The 25,771-nt window shown below is 31.4% G+C and overlaps 2 pseudogenes across 2 annotated transcripts; both read left to right on the top strand.

Moving 5' to 3' along the window:
- The first annotated feature begins 2,600 nt into the window (after positions 1-2,600).
- On the top strand, positions 2,601-6,716 carry LOC111308944 (PI-PLC X domain-containing protein At5g67130-like; annotated as a pseudogene). Its single transcript, XR_016329426.1, has 9 exons — positions 2,601-2,914; positions 2,988-3,044; positions 3,132-3,254; positions 3,345-3,482; positions 5,213-5,311; positions 5,433-5,736; positions 5,841-6,065; positions 6,160-6,246; positions 6,473-6,716. The product of XR_016329426.1 is annotated as a PI-PLC X domain-containing protein At5g67130-like (transcript).
- Positions 6,717-16,680: 9,964 nt separating this feature from the next.
- On the top strand, positions 16,681-18,308 carry LOC111308949 (U-box domain-containing protein 26 pseudogene; annotated as a pseudogene). The gene has a single exon (XR_016329427.1). The product of XR_016329427.1 is annotated as a U-box domain-containing protein 26 pseudogene (transcript).
- Positions 18,309-25,771: the final 7,463 nt, after the last annotated feature.

The following is a 25,771-nucleotide window of genomic DNA, read 5'->3' on the forward strand; positions in this document are numbered from 1 at the left end:
GAGGATAACATAAAAAGAAGATCAACTTGTTGCAATGGAAGAATCATTAACATGTGATCCCCATGTTGCAATAGAGACACAAATTAACTTGCAAACTTTTTAGCCACTCAGCCGCTCAAAGTCTCGAGAAATTCTGTACTATAATTCAAATTACCTGTGTTGGCAGGGTGTGAGCTAAATTTTCTCGGAAACTTTGTGGTTATAAATCAAGTGGGACCAACATTAATTGTGGGGAGGCGAGAGGATACTGCAACAGCCAAAACCCAAAACGGTGGAAACTCGAGCATTTTTGTTTTCTGTGGGCGTGGGTTTCAATTGGTATCATATCAGTTTTTCAATGTGCTGACAAAAAAAAAAAGACCTAATCTTCACTCTAATAATACTGATAAAGTTTTATACGACTGCTAGAGTACTGTTATAACCTCATATATCAGTAGAAACTAGACGTTGATTTTGATGAACATCACCTGTGCTTTTTTTTTTTTTTTTTATCCTGCAGGGGTGGGAGTGGGAGCTACTACGTTTTTAATGAGAGACTTTTGGGAATGCTAAGGGTTTTAGTGAGGATAATGACTTTTATGAACAGCTTTATATGTCAATTTTGGGCAGGCAGGCAATGCCTTTCTTTTATCCTTGCAGTCCACTCCTGGAACATTTGCTTTTGATTCTTCATCTTCATTTTTATAATAAGATTCTGCTTGAAAAAGAATCCCTTGTATTCTAATCAAATTGAGTCAATTAATTTGGAATTCTGTCTTCAACTTGATGAGTTTAATTTTCATCTCAAATCCAAATACAAGAAACTCTAGTGCATTGATGGTTTTGTTCTTGTTCATTTATGCCTTATAAAAGAGAAATAATAATAATAATAATAATAATAATAATGTAATTTCAAATATATCTTTAATTTCTTACTACTTCGAAGCTTAATAATGTGCACAATATAACCTGTAGGATAAGGGATGTGCTAAAATTGATGAAAAGTTCATTTTTGATTAGATAAAGATAGAGATGGATATTTAAATTTTGAAAATATAAATAAAGATGGATATGATTTTAAAAATTTTATTAGATATTTGAAGAGTATAATATAGTATTTATTTTGTGATTATATTTTATATTTTATAATTTTTTATAAAAATATATATTTATAAAAAATAGCATATATATGTAAAACAAAAATTATAAAAAAAAAAAACAGAAAAATATTTTTTTTTATTTTTTTAAGAAGTTATAAGTATAAATATATCCGTTAAAAAAATTTAAAATATTCGTCGTTTAAGGCATAAAATAAGTTAATGTAAAAAATCAAAATAAAAAATATTTTACCCCTACCCTACCATAGCCGTGAAAATCCCTATTAGTACATGTCTCCATCAGTTGTTACATCGTTGTAGTTATTATTGAACTGTCGACTGTGAAATTAGTACGATAAAGACAATGGACTACACAGGGATTCAACCACACACCTGATTTACAATTTGCTATTACATAGGCTTTAACTTTACCCTGTCAATGCCTACACCAAATTGTAAGTTGGAACAATAAATAACATCTATGTATCTTGTGCCACACTGTTTTCAAAAAGGAAAGTATCATGTGTCTTTTCGAGTTGAGTTGTCTTCATTCGTATTTAACATTTGCTGTATAACTGATGATCTGAAGTAAAGCATGATTGAATAATTTGCTCTTAACATTTCCCCCCTTATGTTTCAATCTTTCAATAACTTCAAGCCCGTTATGGTGTATGCTGTGAGGTTGGACCAAATCAAAATTCAGTAAATAGGGCTTTAGTAAGCTGCCATGATTCGACTTTAGTTATTCAGGCCTTCAAGGCCGGACTAAGGAGGACCAAAAATTATGGAATAGCCACATTTGTCATGCAGCGGGCTTGGATTAGTGGCAGTTATACGTGCCAACAAAGGCTGCTAGAGCTACCATGCATGTGCTAAATGTGAAAGAATGTCCAGGACAGCTTTCCCTCAGATCAAATAATTCTTGCAGCTCAGAGTTCTGCATGTAGAGGTTTGTCAACTCGGGATTCTGGCAATTTGTTTCGGGGCTAAAAGACAGAAGTTACCAATATGTTAGTTTCAAAATTTCAACATTTGGTTTAGATATTTTAAAGCTACCAGGTGAAGCTAACATTGTGTGCGATGCTGAACTCGCACTCTTAAAGCGGCACTGTTCTCAATTTGCGAATTGATGATGGGACTTTGAGATTTTTTTTTTCCTGCCAAAAGCAGTTTAAATCGATGGTGGATGGCAAACCTATAATCTATAATGTTTAAGCAGAGGAAAATGATAAAGGAACTTTCCTAGTATCCGACAAACAAAAGCCAGAAAATCATCCTACAACTATTAAAATGTTGAGAAAATGGGTGTTACAATTATTAAGACTTTGGAATATACATAATTTATTGGTTGATGATTGCAAGCAAGTAGAAGAGGAAGACTTTAAGCAACAAATTTTCAGTGCCCTATTGGGATGCTATTCCTTGTTTGTTAGAATTTCATGCTGTTACGAAAGATCATTCTCTTACCAATCAATTTTTTTTAAAATTTGAAGATATCAGTTGCAGTGATTTTTTTTCCTCTTCATACCCTAAAAGCTTTTCTCTCTCTCTCTTTTTCTTAAAACTTGGGTAATCATCATTGATTAAAGAAAACCATTGACTAGTTGAGAAAAACATGCCCTGGTAAACCACCCCATAGCGGCGCATGAAACACCTGCATTTTCATTTTCCCTCTATTTGTCTATTTTGATGCCCTTATATCTATATATGTAAGGGTCACCACAAAAAAATAGTACTATCCGAAACTTAATGGACTACAAATTCTGATCCTATATGAAGACAGAGGCAAGCAAAAGGAAAATTCAAAAAAAGCAAACTCCAAAAACCAATCAATGCAGGCAAGTTTTAATGATCTTCTTCTTCTCTGTCGTCAAAGGAAAACTAACAGAATATACTATATTTCATTTGCAGTTGATTATCATTCTGATCATTACTTCTCTTCTCTTTGGTTTTTGCTCTGCTCTCAAGGTATGCCTATGTCAATTATCAGGAGGAGACTCCTTTATGATTTTCCTTAAAATGTCAGTTCCAATATGTGAGGTGTATCTTGAACAGGAGGGACAAACATGCGTAGCAAATAGCAATTGTGACTCAGGGTTGCACTGTGAAACCTGTCTGGCAAATGGAAATCTACGGCCCAGATGCACTCGAATCCAACCTGTAAACCCCACTTCTCAGGTCCGTACAATTAATCCATTTTCGACATGTATACAAGTAAAAAGGAGGGATATATAGACATAAATTCTGTGGGTGTGATGGTTGAAACAGGCTAAGGGACTTCCATATAATCGATACTCCTGGTTGACTACCCACAACTCGTTTGCGAGGCTGGGAGAGAGGTCTGCAACTGGGTCTTTGATTTTAGCTCCCACGAACCAGCAGGACTCCATCACCGACCAGCTTAACGTATGTTCTCTCGATCCCCGTTTAATTAACTGTAATTGTTCTATGCTTAATTTTCTACAAACAGACCGAACAGTAAAGAAAATCAATGCAGTTCTCAAATCCTATGCAATCAGTTTCAGCTTTTCTTACAAAAAAAAATTCGGTTGGGTTTCCACTTTTCAGTGAATTAAACAAGGTAGTGTAATTTTTTTTTTTAATAACTAGGTAGTGTATTAGGTTGCAAGCGGTTTGGCGGTGTTTGGTATTGATTGAATTTAAGGAATGTCGGCTCTACAGTTGGAAAGTAAAATTTGGATAGGATTAAAAGACTAGAATCTCTTTGTAAGGGGGGAATATTTTGAAATTTTATATTAAAGAGAAAGGATAGCCAAGTCTTTTTGTTAAGGGATTCGTTTGCTTGTGCTTGAATGTAGTTGTTGGTACTATCTGATTTCTGAGGATGCTGCGTCCAATATGACAAGAACATGTTTTGGGTGAATTATACAGCTTGGAATTGATTAAAAGTTAAAGTGATAGTAGTGGCATTTATATTATGAGATTACCGACTAGATTTGAATTAAATTAGACATTGTTGGATTATTAGTATAAGACAGATAGAAAACGACTTTGAGGTTCGACTATTGTTGTCAACTTAGGGTTTATTTGGGAGAGGTTCGACTATAATAAGTACTTTTCGGTGCAAGAACTTTTTAATCGTGCTCCCAAATGAAGCTTTAATTGCATGGTTCCTCGATGATTTTAGTAAGAAATTATAGATTCTTTTATTTCTACATGTGTACAATTGGAAGATTATTTAGCATTTTAGCTCTTTTTGTAGGTAGATAATGAAGTTAATTTACCCCTCGAAAGGATATGGGAATTCCATTTTAATTCAGTAAAAATGAAGGAAGCCAAAGCATTTCTTTGCTTAAGGGAAAATTATATAGAAACCATGCTTTCCCAGATATCTTGTACTTGCGACGGTATAAGATACCTTCTGTTGAATGCTTCAATTCGATGTTAGATTTTAACCAATTTTTTATGTTTCTAATGAAAATGGCATGTGTTTGGTATTTTTATGATGGGGAAATGAAGAAGAAATCCTACCAAGCCCATGTCAAGAGTCAGAGACATCCCCATTAGGTTGGCCCTCTTTTCAGTTGGAATGTTTTGGAATTTGTGTTTTTTGTTCACATGTGATTCTTAATTTAAGCAGGCAAGTTAAAAATTTGATCTTGGAAAGTAAGAGCAACATCAACATGCTTCTTTTCTAATAATTATTTTTAGGTGTAAACGACATCTATACTTTAATCTCCTCCCAAATCCACGTGTTAGGCAAGCGCGTTAGGTGAGGTGATCATTCAAAAAATATATAACCTAGTGGAGAAAATGAAATTCATGTGCTTTGCATACCCTAAATACTGCAGTTGACCTATGACTAATGTTGCATTTGCTTCATAACCGTATTCTGTCGGATCCCAGATGAATTATTAGCACAAAAAATGATCAGGTTAATGAATAAATGCTTGCTGCCCTGCTTGATAGGCTAACCTAATTTCTTACCGTGCTCTTGATGCCAGCATTCATTACACTCATGTAGATGTTCCCCCCCTAGAAGCAGAGTAATGGCTTTCATATATTATATATACTTATTCTCCCTATTGAATAGGCCAATGTTTTGCTAAATATGAATGGAATAGCAGTGGTTTTTCAATAATTCGTGAGTACAGAAGTGGTTTTCTGTCTTGCAGAATGGTGTTAGAGGTTTGATGCTGGACATGTATGATTTCCAGAATGACATCTGGTTGTGTCACTCCTTTGGAGGACAATGCTTCAACCATACAGCCTTTGTAAGTCTGTGTCGACATCTAAAGCAAATACATATATTTTATTTGGACTTCGTTTTTGCAAAATGTGAATTTAACAATTTCTTTTTACCATGGCCTTAATGCACGAGTTTCTTTTTATCAGCAACCTGCTATTAATGTTTTGAAAGAGGTTCAAGCATTTCTTGAAGCAAACCCATCAGTAATTGCTACCATTATCATTGAAGACTATGTTACCTCACCAAGGGGCTTGAGCAAAGTATTTGATGCTGCTGGCCTGAGGAAGTTCTGGTTTCCCGTATCTCAAATGCCAAAAAATGGTGGAAATTGGCCAACGGTTGATGATATGGTACAAAAGAATCAGCGCCTGCTGGTTTTCACTTCAAAGTCAGCAAAGGAGGCCTCTGAAGGTATAGCTTATCAATGGAGATACATGGTAGAAAACCAATGTGAGTCTTGTTACCATCATCTTTTAAACACGGTTCATTTGAAGAAGCAGAAAATTATGCTTATTTCAAAGCAGAGGTGCCATTGATGCATTTGGAAATAGCAGATGGCAATGGAGGGATGGTAGCTGGTTCATGTCCAAACCGAGCAGAATCACCTGCCATGAATGCAACATCAAGGTCACTGGCCTTATTCAACTACTTTCCTGATAGACCAGATGTAACTCAAGCTTGCAAACACAATTCAGCTCCACTGATTAACAAGGTGAACACATGTTATGTAGCAGCTGGCAACCGGTGGCCTAACTTCATTTGCTGTAGATTTTTACAAGGTAATCATTTATTACTACTAAAGCATGAGCAGCCTAAAAATTCTAGTGGTGCTGAATTGGGCGTTCATAACCAATTCTTGGATGAACATTTCAGAGGAGTAATGGTGGAGGTGCTCCGGAAGCTATAGACGTGGCAAATGGTCATCTAGTTTTTGGATGCGGAAACATTGTCTATTGCAAGGTCTGTAACAATAGTACTTCTATCTATGATCTCCATTCCATTTCCTCCTATAAATATTTTGGATTCAGGAGTTATAAATATATAAGAAATGGTTGATTAAAGCCCTGGACAATTACAACTCTACTTGGGGGCATAGAGATTAAAATTTTCTGCATTCTAACTCTGAAAAAACATGACGAATTTGAATGTCTGATTGATCACTGTGGTATTGAATTGTTGTGGGTAGGCAAATATGACTTTTGGAATATGCGACATACCTGAGGCAGGTGTTCCTCCTGCACCAGGAGCAGTAGCACATGATTCCAGCTTTGCTTATTTGGATAGTCGACCAATTCCATTGCAGTGGCTGCTTGGCGTAATATTAGTAGCAATTCTCTTACAACTGTAAACATGAATTTAAAACTTGTTTTAAGTTCTAACCATTACACAAACCAGATAGATTAATTCAATTTCGAAAGGATTGTACTCCTTATTCCAGCTTTATTTATTTGGTGTTGGACATTCACGACGGTTCAAGAGTGGCGGCTATCGAGTGACATAATTGTTGGTATTTGTTCTTCTGTTTCAATTATCATAGCAGGTTTTTATAGTATGAGTGGGTACCATGTGATTGTTTCGAAGAATCTTTACCTTTTGCTAGTGATGCTACTTCAGGCATGCTCTGTCTTAACGCACAACACATTGTCTGGCTCTTTCCCTGTCAACCTTCACCTGCCATTTAACAATCAATGAACCTAAATGTAATGTGGAAGCCACTGCAGTATTAAGCCGACAAAAGAGACAGAAATCTGAGAAGAAAGAAAGTGAACAAAAGCTGTAGATATGGAACTTCTTCCTGTCTTATGTTCCCAGTTTGGGCTACTCAATCCAAATGGTTAACAAATCCCAACTCCAATTGCCCCATTACTTAGTTTTCCTTATGAGATATAGGCTTGTTAGTTTGAAAAAGTAGGCCTGACCCTTCCACTTTGGTTCCCCACCCCGCCTTCAATTTACCAGGTCCAACCAGCTGTGCCATGAGAAACAAGAGCTTCTCTTTCTTTCTCGCTTTCGGTTTCCCATTTTTTTCCCCCTCTTTTTCCTTATTAGTCCATAACTTAAGAGTTAATCGTGCGTGAATCAAGGGCACTTAAGCATAAAAAACACCCCTGACAATCGCCAGTCGGTTTGCGCACAGCTCGAGAAACCTTAATCCCTTTATTTTAAGTCATTCAAGGCGTAATGATACGTTAACATGCAGCAAACTTAACCAGCTCCAAACAGTACTTGTGAATCTGATGAAGTCAACACTCAAATCTACACAATTTGCTTCTTTATTCACTACTTAATTGAAATGGGAATTGGAATATACGTTTTGTAGGCAGGTAGGGGGAATCCATTGAAAGTTTTGTCATATGGCTACAGATAAACAATTTATACCAGTTCAATTATGTGATGAACATGGCATATCCTAAACATCTTCTTTCACTAAAATTTTAGTTTAATTAAAGGTTTCAATATGCTGCTTATAATTAAATTTTGTGATCAGATTTGAGTTGATAGTACAATGCATGACAAAAAAAAAAAAAAAAAAAAGAAAGTCGTTTCTTTCCCTACCTTGATATGATGGTAAAAGGAATAGCTGAAGTGCTCCACTAAAAATTTGTGTGGGAATGTTTGATTTTGCTGCCTTAGTGCCTCAGGTTCACAAGGGAAAATGACTGCTTTCATTTAATTCATGGATTTTTTTTAATGATTAATTAAATTAAATTTATTTGATTCATATAATTATTTTAAAAAATAATATGAAGTAAATTAGATACCTAAATTTCAGTACTTATAATTTAAAAACAAAAAATTTAACTTTGGAGAATTTTTCTATAATCACTATTTTGATACAAATAATAAAATTCGAACCTTTCTCCAATAAAAATAAAATTTGTCAAGTATGACGATGGAAGATCTTAATAAAGTCTCATGTGATAAAAAAAGCATGATTATATGGGTGGACAAGGGCAGCGAAGGTCTGACCAAAGCCAAATATATATATAGATTTCTCTTTTTTATTTTAAAGAAAATGACATATAGAGGGGCATCAATTTCATCCATGACTAATGGGGTCATGTGGTTTATATTCGCCTAACATGCGCCCCCAAACAGTATACTCAAAATCTGATAACGACATTGACCAATTAAGATTTGAAAATTTGTGCTAGCAGTGGACCAATTGGAAAGCAACCCAACTTATATTATTGCCATTAGTTTGACTGCTTTCTATCACTACATTACTATTTTCTCACCCACTTTCATTCACATGCCACCTATTCTATCATATCGACAGTAACAGTAAAAGACGTATGATGGTTTTTTTCTAAATATATATTATAAGTGATAAAATTTAAATTTTAAAATTATTTAATGAATATTTTTAAAAATCATTATATTAGAAGTTAATCGATACTATTCAATATAGTTAGCAGTTTGTTTTTTTTAATATATTTTTAAATTTTTTAACTTATTATTTATTTAGTTAAAAAAATATTATACATATAATTTCAAGTCTATAATTTTTAAATATCAATTTTAATAACATACCAATTAATAAAAAAAATCAATAATTATTGTTATTTTAAGTCTAAAGATATATTTATAAATAAGCAATAACTTTTTAAAATCTTGTTCATGATAAAGTATAATGCGATTAAAAAAAGACTTTCACTACATTGAAGTTACGTATGAAAGTCAAAATTCATTGAGCAATTGAATTTTGTTAAACCACAATTTTTTTTTTCTTTAATCATTATAACAACATGAATTCATTGAAAGATTTCATCATTTGAATGTCACTAGTGTTGCATGACTGTAATCTAAAGAGATTTATACTAAAAACTTTGACAATTGCGTATTCAGCTATCATTCTCCATCTCCTTGTTCCTAAGTTTTCGCACCCTTCATCATTTTTTCAAGTAATTTTTTTCTTATTTTCTTTTTAATTTAAGTATTCTTATTTTATCTTTCTTATTTAGATATAGTAATAAACAATAAATAAATAAAAATTTTCACCCATCTTAATTGGTGGGATTAAGCTAGCTGGAGTTAACAAAAAATTCCTTAAAATGTCTTATTTATTTATTTATTTTATTTGGACTCAGGACCAAAGCTTACAAGCCAAACAAATTTTATTCTTGTTACTAGGTTAAGAGGTTGCTGGTTACATAAATATTGTAATAACAGCCATATCATCTGGTAAAATATTGGAATCTTATAAATTTAAAATGTCAAATGAAATGAAATAATATTTTTCTATTGGGTTGAATTTGAATCAATGCCCGCGAAAAACTTTAATGAATAAAAAATAAAGTTTTAATCTCTTAATTTTATGACAAATATTATATCACATCCAAAATATCAAACGTATATTTTTCTTAAATATTTATAATATTTAATACTTATTTAACTTTGTAATGTCCTTAGATTAGATCAATTGATTAAATCAAGTTATCTAATTAAAAAAAATATTAATTTCATAAATATTTCTTAAATTATAATGATATATATTTAATATGATATTTAAACTATAAATTTATTAATTAATATGATATTTAAAAAATTATTTATTTATAAAATATTATAATTTAAATTAATTATATTATAAATTAATATTACATTAATTAATAAATTTATAATTTAAATATTACATTAAATAAATTTTAAATTTAAATATTATAATAAATATTTTATTATAATTTAAAATTATTTATAATATTAAAAAAATAAAATGAAAAGCCGTCATCGTTTCAATCTTTACTATTTGATTTTTTTATTCATTGGAAAACTTTTTACGACTTTTCTCCTAGCTTTGGATGGATGTAACAAAAGGTCCACGTGGAGAGCTCAACCGCACATTATAAAACACACAGTTGAAAAAAAATTCCAAGTTAGTTATGGACCACGTCAGCAGCACAACTAAAACTGGAGACGTGGTCAACGTGGAGAAACCCACGTGGAAAGTTGATTTCATAATTTCATTATTGGACCACATAAAGACAAAATCGTAGGTCGAATCACAATGCCAACTAGACTTGCCTACTTTACACTCTAATCGTCAATTAATTACTCCGACAAGTCAAAAATAACCCATTTCTTTTTTTTTTTTTAAATAATTCCTTAAAAAAAAATACATTTTAGAGGTTGAGATTCTTGACATGAAGCAACATACTATTTGAGCAACTTTAATCCAGTGAAGAGACAGGAAAAACTTTTTTTTTAGGCTTACAAAAGTGATTTACTTTTTTTAATTCTAAAATATGTCAATATTCAATCTAAAATTTAATTTAATTTATTTATAATAATAATTTTTAAAAAGTTATATATTAATATCTAACAAATATTAAATTTAAATTTTAACATCTATATTTTTTTTAATTATGATTTTTTATAAAATACATATTTATTAAGATATAGTTGATTTATTAACTTAATTTAATTGACGGTAATGAGATAGTGAACTTAGCTAACGTCTGTGAGATTTGTTGGGCACTATGCCTCTATAGAATTTTTAATTTAGCATAAAGGCAAAACCAAGAGTCAAACTTCTTTTTACATAAAAAGGATGCTAAAATATTCTTACCAAATCTCAAATCTTCTTTTTCTTTTTTCTTTTGTGGCTTTCAATTCTCGTATCTACTTTTCCTCCAAAATTGAGCTTTAATTGTTTTTAAAAATAAATAAGGCTAAAGAGTAAAAACTGTACTTGAATTATAATTAAAAAATTATTTTAAATTTTAATTTTAATTTAGTTAAAATATTTAATTAGATATATTTTAATTATATGACAAAAATAAATTAATTAATATTTTAATTATAGTCAATTAAACTCTTAAAAATATCTTAGAGAGAATGAAAAAATAGATCAAAAATAAAACAAAAAATATATATTTTATTTAATTTTTATATATATTAATTACGTTACATGATAAACATTCATATCTTATATTGATATCATATAAAATTTTATCTTGATTATAACAAAAAATTACAAAAAATTAATGATGTTAACTTTTTATCAAAATAAGGCCTTAATTAAATGTAAATAAATATTGGAGGAATTAATTAATTGTAATCAAAAATAAAAAATTAAATAATTTGTTAATTATATCTCCTAGACTTTTTATACTCATTAACTTGAAAATAATTAAAGTATTTTTAAAATAAAAAAATGGTCATAAACTTACGTTTTTTATAGTAAAGCAATATCAAATATTTATAATTAATTTGTTGCATAATCGATAATAAGAAATGTGCAATTAGAGTATATAATATTTTATTAATATATAATTTAATATCTATGATAAATTTGTTGCAAAACAATAAAGAAAATCAGATACTAAGATCTAATATCGTTTTTCTAAGAATAAGTGTTATTGTTTAGATTCCGGATATGACAATTGAATTAGTCGTTTATCTTGCTACTATTACATTAAATGTGGGAATAGAATTTGGTTGACCATATAAAATCGTTTCCAATAAAAATCATCCAGCCTTTTTCTTTTTTGAAGAATTGTTTGAAAAGAAAATTTCCAAGGGACTAATTTTCATTATTGAATTGTTCATCCCTATCATATCATGAAGTCTTAAATCTAATAAAAAATACAGATATTATCCTAAATTTTTTAAATAATAAAAAATTGGTGCAATTGGTGGGATTTTAAAAAATAAAAACCATTAGTGAGTAGTAATGAAAACTTGAAAATAAATTAACATGACAACATAATATGATACAAAAAAAAAGAAAAATTATAAAAAATAATTTTTCATGAATTTATCGGATCTAATATAAATAAATTTACTTAAATCAATTTAACATGACAACATAATATGATACAAAAAAAAATCTTTATAATAAATTTAATAATTTATATATTCGTATTATGTAAAATATTAATAATTTATATATTTATTTTATATTTTATATAAAAATTATTTGTTAAAATTTATATCAATACAAAAATATAAATTATATTTTTTTATTTTATTAAATTCGTATATGATTTTTATAAAAATTTTAAATCATATTATTTTTATATTTTTAATTTATATTATTTTTTTATTATATTACCGTTTTGTTTTTAAAATTACAAAATTTGCGGAAAAGTACTTTTCAATTAAAGTTGAATGGTTAAAAGTAAAAAGGTTACGAACTTGCAATAGTAAAATTGGAGAAGTGGAAATGAAAGTACAGACAACACTGTCTGTTAAATTAAGATTAGTGTAGGGTAATAGCCTGAAAAAGACATCCCCCGTTCAAGTTTAAAGGCTTTTGTTTCGTACTATCCAATTGTATGAACGATTAATAAAGAATGCAAGTCGTCGTCCACTCTGATTAGATTCTGTTTATCAAACGAAAAACATTAAAAAAAAAACCTTATCGATTCACGAGTCATCTTTGAGATAAAAGTTCAAAATTATCAAAAAAGTTTTATTTTTTGTTGGCAATTTCAAGGTACCCCTTCTTTGTCCTTTATTTTACTAACATACATGCTTTTTTTTTTTTTTATTAATGCTTGCTCGTGATCTTCTCAATGTCAATTAGCTTGCCTACTCACATTTATATAATTTTTTAAAGAAAAAATACATTTATGAATAATTTACAAATTTATAGTAACACATGCCTAGTTTCTTACATTGTTAAATTCCTAAATAGATTGTAATAATTGAAAAATAAAGCTTAATCTTATTGAGATAAAAAAAAAAGATTTGAAAAATAAAAGACAATGAAACAGCTTTTGGAGCTGGTATTCAAAATTCATTTCAACCATCAAATTTGATTAAAATCATTGTAAACGATCACTATAAATTTTGATTTCAGCAAAGCTAATAGCCTAATACTTATTTTAAGTTTTTTTTAATTGCAATTAAGAAATAAAAAAAGTATAAATGATGAAACCTGAATTTTAAATTTATTAAATATTATTTTTTTAAAAAAATTATATGAATTAATTAAATTAAAATTAAAATTTTTATTTGAATGTTTTTATTATAAAAAAAATGGATATCGATGCCTTGAAATCCAAATAAAAGTCGTTGGTAATTATGTTTAGACCATCGATTAGTAAAATTATTAGTAATAAAATAGGTTGCTATTGTATTAAAAAACGTAGAAATTTGGAGGAAAAAGAGCACAAAAAATCAATGGAGATCCATGAAAAGTCGCAAGTTATCCGAAACCCAATGGGATAAGGTTGATTGGAATCAGAGATACCATACTTGGGGCACCAACCAAGGATTGTAACAGTAGCAAGCCATGTTAAAAATTTGTTTCTGATCTTGTTTTCTCTTCTTTAAGATTTTTGTTTTCGGAAGAAGGCTTTTGTTTTCTTAAACGAGAAAGAAAAATTAAAAAAAAAAATTAAAAAAAAAGGACTCTGTCAAGGATTTTGATTTTATAGCTGGAAACACGTGTTGTATCGTACGTGCATCGGAGCAGGCAAACGTTGTGTAGGCTATAGCGGCAATGGCTTGCCCGGTTGACCGGAGACAGCAGGGTCGCAGGAGGGACGTGGCCCGTGGGGCGCACTGTCCCCCAACAGGCGTGTGCTTCCGCCGCTAAACGACACCGACTATTCCAGCGCCAAGAAATGGCAAAATAGAAAATCTTAAACAAAACAAGAGAAGGAATTATAAGTTTTTTCTCTATAAAAACAATATTGATAAGTTCAAATTATTGCGCAACCAAACAATCCTTATCAAAATTGGTGTTATAGTTATCTCAATAAAAAATTTATTAAGAAATTAATTCAAATTACATACAATATAAGTTTTTAACTTGAATTCTTATGATTTTGAAATTTTTTTTATTAAAACAATAATTCAACAGTCACAATTACATTTGAGATTAATTCTTTTACTTTTAACATTTTTATTCAACTTTAGAAAACTTGCTAAATGTTAATGATAATTTATATAAATAAAACCAATAATTTTTTAATAAATTAAAAATATAACTAATTTACAATCATAAAATTATATACATATAAAAAATAAAAGACTCTATTCAATAATTCAATTATGCATAATAAAATGGATTGAATGAGCAAGTAATGATGGTATATTTATCTTCCTAAATTGTGCTACATGATTGTCTTAAAGAAAATACTCATTAAAAATAAGGTGTACAATTATGAAAGTTAATTAAAAGTATTAAGAAGTAATAAAAAGATTAGCAAATGTCATTGGCAAAACCCATAAATATTTGACTGATGACAATACAAATGAGGCTCCCAAGTAACGTAGCTGAGCGGTCTCCTGAGGCCGAAAGGCAAGAAAGTTCCAATTTACTTGCTCCCAAGTAAAAGCATGTGACAGATTCCCTGTTTCTCACTCAACTTATTACATATTGAATGGCCTCAATCAGAGGTCTCTGATTTTTTTTTGGGGGGGGGGGGGGGGGACTGGAAAGTGGAAAGGGAATTTTGGTTAACATAGACAATATTGTGGGGGGCCCACTTGATCAACATCGTCCACTTATGTTCGGTCCCACCCCATCTAGAAACCACCCTATTGATGTTATCCACGGAATTATTTATTTATTTATTTATTTTTGTAATTTACGTTGCTCGCATAAAGAGGTGGACAGACAACCTGGACCCGCACATTCCTGTGATTATCTCCTCTTCTTTGACCTTTGACCGCCCACTACTATTGTATTAGTAACAGACAATTGAAACCTAATAATTAATCTCAAATCCTTTGCAATTGGACTCCCCACCTTTCATTTTGTTTTTTTTTTATAATTTTTTTAAAAATATCTCATTTTGAGATAAGATCAAAGGTCTTAAATATTAAAATTAAAATTTATTAAAAATAATTTTTTAAAAATGTGTATATGAATTAATAAATTCAGTTTTATCTTTTGTACTAAAATTTATTTTTAATCAAATCTAAATATTAAGTAACAAATAAATAATTTTTTAATTAAAAAAACTTTAGTTTTGCAACCCAAATCATACTTTTACATTGAAAAAGTGTTTTTAGGATTTAAAATCACTATATTACTCTATATTTTTAATATTTTATATATTTTTAAATATTTTAATTACTAATAGCATTTTTTTATCATAATATTAAAATTTTAAAATTTTTAATTACATTTTTTAAATGTACTTTTTCCATTTATAACAATAATATCAAACTAATCCTAAATCTTGAATTATCATTAAAAAATATGTGAAAATTTTCATTTACTTTACAATTCTTATCCACATTCATCTTCCAATCAAATTCTAAGCTTAAATTTGAACACTATAATATAAAAAAAATAAAAAGACTTTATGTGAATAATAAATATTTGTTACACTTCTTTTTTAATTTTTGAAAATTGTCGCACTTATTTTCTTATTGGCTTTTAAAAGCAACCCTAAGAAAGTTATTATCAAGGTAATTATAGCTAAATTGTCAAAAAAAGATTTCTTCTACTTCAAGGGTCTTAATGCAACTAATTAAAAGTTTTTTTTTCTTTGATTTTACTTCAAATTGAAGGATTCGCTTCCGTTTGTTGCTATTCAAAAACCAAAACCTTTCTTGTTTACATATTGTTGTAATTTTTCAGTCCTTGCAACCTTTTGTAAGGCACAAAAGCATTAATTTTAAAAGTAGTAAACTTTGAAGATTGAGGTTGCCATTGGTTCGATTCCCTTTTTCATTATCTTTATTTTTTTTGAAAAATTTTCACTCACAAAGCAAGATTTGACACCACACCAGACTGTAAAGCGAGCCCTAACATAATTTTGTCTTCATGATTTCCATAGGACATCCAAACCATGACAGCATGCATAAAGCTAGTCTTCTTACTAGCCAGTAAAAGCATAGACATGAACACATTACCTAAAAACGTAGATAAGATAAAAATATCCACATTTCTTGATGATGGGCACAGGCACAGCTCAATTCACACCTATACCCTTTATTCATTTTTTTTTTCAGAAAAATGAGGCAACTCAATTCACAGCTATGTTTTCAAAACAAAATATACTAAACATACAAGTTTTGGATTTTACTTTTTGAAGCTTCCACTGGAGTTAAATTGAAACAAATAATTATAATTTGCTGGAAAAGTAATGTTTCAAATTTCAATACCTCACACTCCAAATTTTTTAAAAAATAGTGCATGATGTGGAAAAACACCAAACTATAAGGACTCGATTGCGAAACAAAAGCCAGCCCATTGTTAATGATGCTCAATCAAATCTGAAAAAACAAACAGTGGTTGTGTTGATGTAAACAGAAGTTAGATTTTAGGCTTGGAAAAAGGTGGGACCCACCAAGTCGCACATATTCTTTGACCAACCAAACCCTTCCCCCAATTCAACTCTTCGGTTAGGTTCCACAGTCCAGACTTATAAAAGCCACACGTGTGGCCCTTAGTCAGATAAGAGCAGACCCCCAGCCCGAGCCCCCTTTACCCTGCCCCCTTCCCAGTCCCACCACTCCCTTATGGTATAGCTGTTGGGTACTTGTCTCTCTGTTCCAAATTTTCATATATATAAGTGTGAAACCAAAACCAGGCACCAAACAAATTTCTCCAGAGAATTCTCGGAGTCCTCTTCCCACCCCTACTGATTTACTTTTTTTTTTCCCTTTTTGTCTCTGGAGATGCCTGGAAGTATAGAGCCATTAGATTTGGTTGGTGTGCAAGTTCCTTACCATTTCAGGTGTCCTATTTCACTTGAGCTCATGCGTGACCCTGTAACAGTCAGCACCGGCCAAACCTATGACCGAACCAGCATTGAGTCATGGGTAGCTACCGGTAACTCCACTTGTCCTGTTACTCGAGCCCCACTTTCCGACTTCACTCTCATCCCTAACCATACCCTTCGCCGCCTTATTCAAGATTGGTGTGTCGCCAACCAGGCCTTTGGTATCGAGCGAATTCCTACTCCTAAACAACCTGCTGAGCCTACCATGGTTCGGTCCTTACTGAATCAAGCTTCTTCCGTTTCGAATCCGTTTCAATCTCGTCTTTCTGCTCTGCGTCGACTCAAGGGACTCGCCCGCGACTCCGACAATAATCGTTCCGTGATTTCCTCCCATAACGCACGTGAAATGCTCATAAGCATCCTATTTTCAGATACGGGTTCCAGTTCGTCGGAGTTGAACCATGAGGCACTTGCGCTTTTAGTAATGTTTCAGCTCACCGAATCCGAGTGCGCATCAATCGCTTCGGATTCAAACAAAGTAACCTACTTGTCACACTTCTTGTCCCATTCGTCGATTGAAGTCCGAGTCACCTCAGCTTCGCTCATCGAAATCGTTCTCGCCGGAACAAGATCGTCAGATCTTCGAGCTCAGATATGCAATGTAGATGAAATTTTCGAAGGCGTCACCGACATATTAAGAAACCTCAGCTCTTATCCACGCGCGTTAAAAATCAGCATTCGAGCTCTTTTTGCCTTGTGCTTAGTAAAACAAACCAGGCACAAAGCTGTTCAAGCCGGAGCAGCCGAGACGTTGATTGACCGATTAGCCGATTTGGATAAGTGCGATGCTGAACGAGCTTTAGCTGCGATAGAATTATTATGTCGGATCCCCTCTGGGTGTTCAGCCTTCGCGGCACACGCGCTTACAGTTCCATTGTTGGTCAAGACAATATTGAAGATTTCGGACAGGGCTACGGAGTACGCAGCCGGTGCGCTCCTGGCACTGTGTTCGGAGTCGGAACAGAGTCAAAGGGACGCGGTGAGTGCGGGTGTTCTGACGCAGCTGCTATTGTTGGTTCAAAGTGATTGTACGGACAGGGCTAAGAGGAAGGCTCAAATGCTGCTTAAGTTGCTTCGGGATTCGTGGCCCGAAGATTCTATTGGGAATTCGGATGATTTTGCTTGCAATGAAATCGTACTCTTTTGAATGATAGATTTTTACTTACTAGTTTTTTTTTTTTATAACTTAAGATTTTAATTCTAAAAAAAATAAAATTTCAGGGTCTTAGATGGGTATATAGAGGAAGATTGTAATTTTATTGTATGTAATTTTGTACGTAAGAATTTTTGTCAAGGAAAGCAGAAGAAAAGATAGATCTGTTCTTGGTGTATCCAATTTTTTTTATTTTTGTTTTTGTTATTATTTCATATTTTGCGGGAACTCTTGATGGAGGGTAATTAGTTTATGGGTGAAATGAGCTTGCAAAGTCTTCAATAATTATGAAACTTAGATTTGATTTGATTTGGTGGGTGCGACACATGTTTCATAGCTGTTCGGCAGACTTTTCCTGAAAATTAGAGTTGAACGTTGGCTTTTTGAAAGAGCTAACCATATTGACCTCAGCGTAGCTACTGGATTTGGATTCAAACCCTGTAATTAATCCAACTTGTAGTCTCAGATTTGTTTAAGAATTAATCGAACAGCTGAAATCAATATAATGAATAAAGGAAAAAAAAAAGAACTCCATATATTTTTTCTGTAAGAAATACTACAAATTACAAACGCAGTACAGAATCAGTTTTTGGCAATCAAATGTTATAAATGTCTAAGTTTAGAGTGGGGAATAAACGTGGTTCTAGTATCTGATAACCGGTTATAGAAAGCTGATCCTCATAAAATCACATTCAAATCCTGGAACTGTCCCCTGGACTCCAGACCATCTCCTTCATCTTTCTTTTTCTCTCCCTTTTTCCCTATTTTCTCCAGAGATCTGACAGTAAAAAGTTCTGTTTCCTTATTATTTTTTTTGTTTGGGCGTAATCTGTTAATTCCTGGCTTTCTTTTTTTTTTCTTACTTTCTGCTGAAACTGGGATTTGACTTTGGACTGCCAAAGATAGCTAAGCTAGTTCTTTCATGCTCGCGTGCAGCGTGCATGCTAGAGGTCCAAAGATGAATCATGGCAAGGAAACAGGGAAGGGTAGGGTCCCCTCTAGAAGGACCCCTCCACCCTAATGTTGAAATGGAAAAATAGCTATGTGGCTTAAAGATGTGGGGAGATGATGGGTCACATGTTGGTGCGAATAAAACCATGGAATCACGTGGGCTGGTTCACATTCTTCCTCCCTGTGGGTAATGGCTACTAGTACTCACATGCCCCAGACACCAACTTTGTTCCTACTCTTTTTGTCACAACAACGACTGGGAAATTCGTTTGTCTTTGCGCCCTCTTTGATTTTTGCAGCATTTGGGTCCCAACCATTAATGTCTTCCCTCTTAACTTTTTTTGAATTTAGAACTTGCTGAATCACCCATGTGCTGCCAAATCATGAGGGTTTTTTACCTGAAAATAGTTTGCAGAAGATGACATTTATCTTTAGGTGATGAAAGTTTTTATGATAATAGGCTTTGGTTAGCGACAACCATAGAAAAGCTTCATGAAGCTGACTAGTGTTTTGAGTATTGACACATTAATTACTCGAAAACAACGACAACCAGAACCAGAACATGAACGTATTAAACATTGCCAATGTAAAGACCCGTCAAGTGCGTATACACAATGTTTCAACCTGGCACAACCAAATTGTGGTTTACAATTGCAGGAATTGCTTTTGAATATGTAGTAATAAAGTTTCCCTTGCTTTTTACAGCCCCTTCAATTATTCTTTGTACAAATGTACTTCGAGTTTGAGTTGATCAGTTATTTTTGTGTTGCATGGTAGTAAATGGCGTAGAACGAATGCCTATCCATTCAAGGTTGTGATTTGTGAACAATGGAAGAGCAACACCTGCTTTTCTTGAACCTCGTACAAGAATCTGTTCTGTTGGAGTATGCTCTTGTAGTACGATAAAAATTGTCCACTATCTGTTTGAGCATGATTTGAAGTACCTATAGCTCTCAGACACGCCAGATCTGGAATATAAGTCATGATCTTTGAGGAAAGAATTGCAAGCCGAGTTCTTGACCATTTAATGTACAGTTGGAACATTCTTCGGCTATAAAGAGTTTACCTTATACAACTTTTGGATATCATACATATTTGAATTTCATAAACTAGAATAGCTATGATCCTTGATTGTCCCCCCGCTTCCTGCGTTATATTTTGGAGACTAAGATAAGCTTTGATCTTGACCAGAGTTCCTTCTAAAATTGAAAGACAAAGATAAGCTGCCTGTTTTATATTTCTGTTCTGGGGGGAGGAATCTTAAGATTATTCCTGATGTGGACATTTGTATATTCATTTCTTAAGCCCAATTCATCTCACTTTGGGTAGTATTATGACCCACAAAACCTGACGAGAACTCTACCAATAGTATTTATTTAAAAGGATCTAAGACCCTCAACACTCGTGTTTAAAGAGGGGTTGGACGGCCCAAAATTACATAGTAGTGTTTGAAAGTTGAATCCGAAGTTTTGTTTTTTTTCTTTTTTTTTTTTTTAAATCAACATATTTTTCTTAAAAATATGTTCTACATTATTGGGAGGATTTTTAGGATGGTCCGCATGGACAAAGACTGCTGATATGGAGTCTAACTGGAGGTGAGATAGAGTCGCCGTTGGCATGAAGTTGTCAAAAATGTTGGATTTGTACTTGCTGTGATAGGGGCAGTTCGCACCTCCCCTTGCTCGGTTCTAGTCTAACAGACAACTAGTTCTACTCTAGCCCACAACTAGTTTAACCTAGAGATGGTGAAATATGATCGAGAAAAGTTGAAGTTTTCCTGCAGATGCCTCAGTTTGAGGTTAAGCGAAAATTGGTAGTATGCGTCGGCGGTAAGAAGTGAGAGGTGTCAGCCAAATGGGTTAAGGACAAATAGCGGGTTTTGTCCTGGTGTTTTTGGGTTTGGTAAAAAAAAAAAAAAAAAAACTATTATTATTATTTTTATTTATTTATTTATTTTTTTGCATAATCAAACTCCATCCCTTTAGCCTTTAGAAAATGTGGACGAGGGGTTTGATTCCAATAGCAACCCTATTAGAGCAATATCAATTGCATATTTTCTTCTCTCATGAACAAAACAAAGAGTTGAGAGTATTGAAAATATTTTGATGAAGTAAAGTTGTACACTAAAAATTCTGGATTATGCATTTTCTATCTAATGTATATATAAACGAAATTAAGACTATAATAAATTCCTATTTATTGTGGTTGTCGAACAAATTAGCTTGAAGTCACGGTGTGTGGAAAAGTACTCCATGGCACTGTTCAATCAAAATAACCCGTTCACTCATTATGCCTTTTTAACAAATGCCAGATTATTCTCATCCATGTATAATCAATTCAAGAGAATAAGAACCAACTGATACATGAGCACAAGATCATAAAGCACGTAGTTCACACGAGGTACTAATGAGAAACTTTATTTCTTTCTCTCGTATCAGGGAAAGCAATTGCTCGTCATATTGGTTCGCGCATGCAGGATCTTTGTGTTGGGAATGTGGGTCCAGCCCTATTGTTTCCACCAATTCAAACGCCTAAAGACTTAATATGAAATAAAAGCCCTAAATAATAAAAAAGTGGGGGCCTATTTTTGGTGATTAGGGAGTGGCGCCGAAAAAAGAAAAAGGAAAATCAGAAAAGATACAGAAAAAAAAAAAAAGAAGGAAGAGTTATATGATGATTGAAAATTGGTTTGTGATTTGATTGAAAAATTGATTTGTGATTTGATTGAATTAAAATTTTATTAGTAAGTTTATAATTTAATATTTTATATTTTGAATGATGGAGATCAGTTTGAAACTCTTTAAAAATGAATTTAAGATATATTTATTGAGGTACTTATTTAGTGAGTTTTTTTAATTGTTTCTTTAATTATTAGTTAGTTCTAGTTTTAACTAGAGAAAAATTTTATATGTTCATTATTTGATAGTGAAAATTTTTCTAGTGGTCCATAATTTTTTTCTTTTACATTTGATGATTTTTTATGTAAATCTTGATGTACTTTATTTTTATTGCATTGTTGATTATTGATTGTTATTTATTATTATGGGTTTATTGTGATATATTGTTTTTATATTATTGTGTTTGTCACTTCAAGCCCAATAAATGATATCAAAACTTGGTTATTTTAATATATTGATACATAAGCAATTCAGAATAGAAATAAATTTTATTTGAGATCATAAAGAGTGATATATGTTTCATAATAACAGTATCAAATTATTCAATTTAAAAGCCTATGATGAAGGATCATTTATACTATAAAAATTTGTATGAGTCAATATTAGGTGATTTAGCTAAGCTAATAGATATGAAAGATGAAAGCTAAAAGAAAGTAAACAGGAATACACAGGCCACAATAAGAAAATGGGTTGATATCAGTATTTTTCATTATGTAGCAGAGGAGACAGATGTCCACACCATTTAAAAAAAATTGACAATGTTATATGAGAGAAAAACAGGCATAAATAAAGTTATATTTGTTAAAAAGCTTGCAACTTTATAATATAGGGATAGACGATCGATTACAAAGCACTTGAGTGATTTTCAAGATATATTCAATTAGACGATTACTATGGAGCTTAAGATGGATGATGAAATAAAGGAATCATTTTTTTTTTTTTTGGATTCATTGCCAAACAGCTGAAATACTTTAGTTGTGACTGTTCTTAATTCAGCTTTTAATTATAAGGTAACATTGAAGATGGTAAAAGATAGTATGCTTAATGAATAAGAAAGGCAAAAAGATTCAAACTTTGGGAATCAAGCTCTTGTCACAAAGAACAAGGATAAAAACATTAATAGAGGTTGAAACTTAAAAGATCGTAATAAGTTTAGACATAAATCCAAATCCAGAGATAAAGTGAAGTGCTACCATTATGGTAAACGTGATTATGTAAAGCAAAACTATAAAATCTTGAAGCAAGAACGAAAAGATGAAAAATGTTAGAGTTCAATTGATGACAATATTGCAATAGTGAATTCAGATAGTGATTTAATTACTTTTATTTATACACATGACGATTGTAATCATATAAGTAATTCTGGTATTAAGAGGGTAGTTGACACATGAGCGACATATCAATGTGTTCGTAAGAAGGAGTTGTTTACAACTTTTAAAGTAAGAGATTTTGGTTGCATCAATATAAGAAATAAGAGTGTGTTACAGATTGTTGGGATTGGTTATATTGTTGTACAAACTAGTACGGGTTGTATATTGATTTTGAAAGATGTTAGACATATTTCAGATATGAGAATGAACTTATTTGTGATTAATGTCCTTGATAAAGATATGAGAGTCGATAAAACAATAGGTAATGAAAGCTTTTCAAAAGATCTATGATAGTGGTAATAAAAAAATTATGTTGCATAATATACAAAATATTGATGTAATTGAATAGCAATAAGATAAATATCGTTGAGGATGATGTCAAATATATGGCATAAAAGGCTGGCACACGTAAGCGAGAAGGGATTATAGGTTTTGGCAAGCCAATCTCTTATTTTTTTAATAAAAGGTATATTTCTAGATTCATATAATCATTGTTTGTATGATAAGCATCGTAAAATTTTTTTTTTGTAAATATTCTCAGATAAACGAAAATATATTAGAATTAATTTATTCTGAAGCATGTGATCTTATTAAGGTTGAACCATTAGATGATAGCAAATATTTTGTTACTTTTATTGATGATGCTTCACATAAAACTTGGGTATATATATTGAAAAACAAAAGCCAGGTGCTATAATATTTTTAAAAATGTAATGTCATGATGAAAAAGATGACAGGGTTACTCTTGAAATCTATTCAAACTAATAATGGTAAGGAAGACACATCCAAAAACTTTGAAGAATATTATTTAAAGCATGAAATCAGGCATGAAATGATAGAATCTGGAACACCATAACATAATGGTGTACCTAAAAGGATAAACTGTACTATTATAAAAAAAGTTAAATGTATGCTGAGAATGACAAAATTATCAAAACTATTCTAGGGTGAAATAGTCAACACAACTTGTTATTTGCTTAACAGATCACCGTCAATTCTTTTGGGTGTTGACATTTTAAAAATAGTGTAGACAAGAAAGGATACTTCATACTCTCACTTAAAAATTTTCAAGTGTAAAGTATTCATGCATATGCCAAAAGAAGAGAGGTTAAAACTTGATAGTAAAGCTACATAATGTGTGTTTGTCAAATATAGTGATAAAAAATTTAGCTACAGGGTATGAGATCTAGTGAAAAAAAAGATAGTAAGAAGTAGAGATGTAATCTTTCACGAAAAAGAAACCATAGTAAGCATTGAGAAAAATGAGAAAACTATATAGATTATTATTGAGTATAATGTTTCAACATCGATAAAGGTTCCATAATAAAGAGCCATTGATGGTGAAAATGAACAAGAGACAGAACTTGAAGATACAAATGAGTCAACCATGGTTAGTGATAAGTTAGATGTAATCAGTTTTAAATAAAAGAAACAATATTTTCTACCTAAAAATGTTGAGCAGGGTGAGCAGTATTTTCTATTAGAAAGTGTTGAGCATAAAAAACTATCTTCGGTATTAAGTAGTGTAGAGTTACAGCTTAAAAGATCTACTGGAGAGTACAAACCATCTAATAAGTCTCCAAGTTTAGATTTTATTTTAGTTACTAGTGAAAAAGAGCCAAAAAGTTTTCAAGATATATAGACTACTCTAGATAGAAAACACTAATTAAAAAAAATGAAAAAAAAAATAGTCATTACGAAAAAATGGTACATATGATCTTATTAACTTTTTGAAAAGGAGGAGACCATTGAAAAATAAGTAGATGTTCAAGTTAAAAAAAGATGACAATAAACTAGTGAGGTACAAAGGTTGATTGATGGTAAAATTTTTTTTCAAAAACTCAACATCGATTTTGATGAGATATTCTCTTCAATTGTGAATATGAGTTCTATTTGAGTGATACTAGGATTAGTAGCTAGTTTGAATATTAAGCTTGAGTAACTTGATGTTAAGACTGCATTATTACATGGTGACTTACAATAAGATATTTATATGGATCAACCTGAGATATTTAAAGTGAAAGAGAAAGAATATTTAGTTTACAAACTGAAAAAAAAGCTTGTATAGCTTGAAACAAGCTTTACAGCAATGGTACAATAAGTTTGATTTTTTTATGGTGGGTCACAACTATAAAATAGCGGCAGCGGATCCTTATATGTATGTTAAAAATTTTTTTATGGTAATTTTATTATTTTTTTATTATATGTTGATAATATGTTGATTGTAGTATAAGATGTTGGTATAATTTACAGGTTGAAAGAATAATTTTTTAAGTTGTTTGACATAAAAGATTTAGGTATAACAAAATAGATTCTTAGTATGGATATTATCCTAGATAGGAGAGCTAAAAAATTATGGTTGTCACAAGAAAAGTATATTGAATGGGCGTTTAGTAGATTTAACATACAATATGCTAAATTAATTAGTAGTTTACTTGTCAATCATTTTCATTTGAATAAGAAATCTTATTCAAAAGGAAGAGCAACTAGCTATGTCTAGATTCATTGAGAAACAGTGAAATAGTTTTCAGATATTTGAGAGGCACCTTGAAGATGTGTTTGAGTTATGAAATATACAACCAATTCTAAAAAGGTTTACTAATGCTAGCATAACATGTGATTTTAATGGTAACTTTAAGG

The sequence above is a fragment of the Durio zibethinus genome, chromosome 2, assembly GCF_047325235.1.
Source record: "Durio zibethinus cultivar Kanyao isolate XHJ-2024 chromosome 2, ASM4732523v1, whole genome shotgun sequence".
NCBI lineage: Eukaryota > Viridiplantae > Streptophyta > Magnoliopsida > Malvales > Malvaceae > Durio > Durio zibethinus.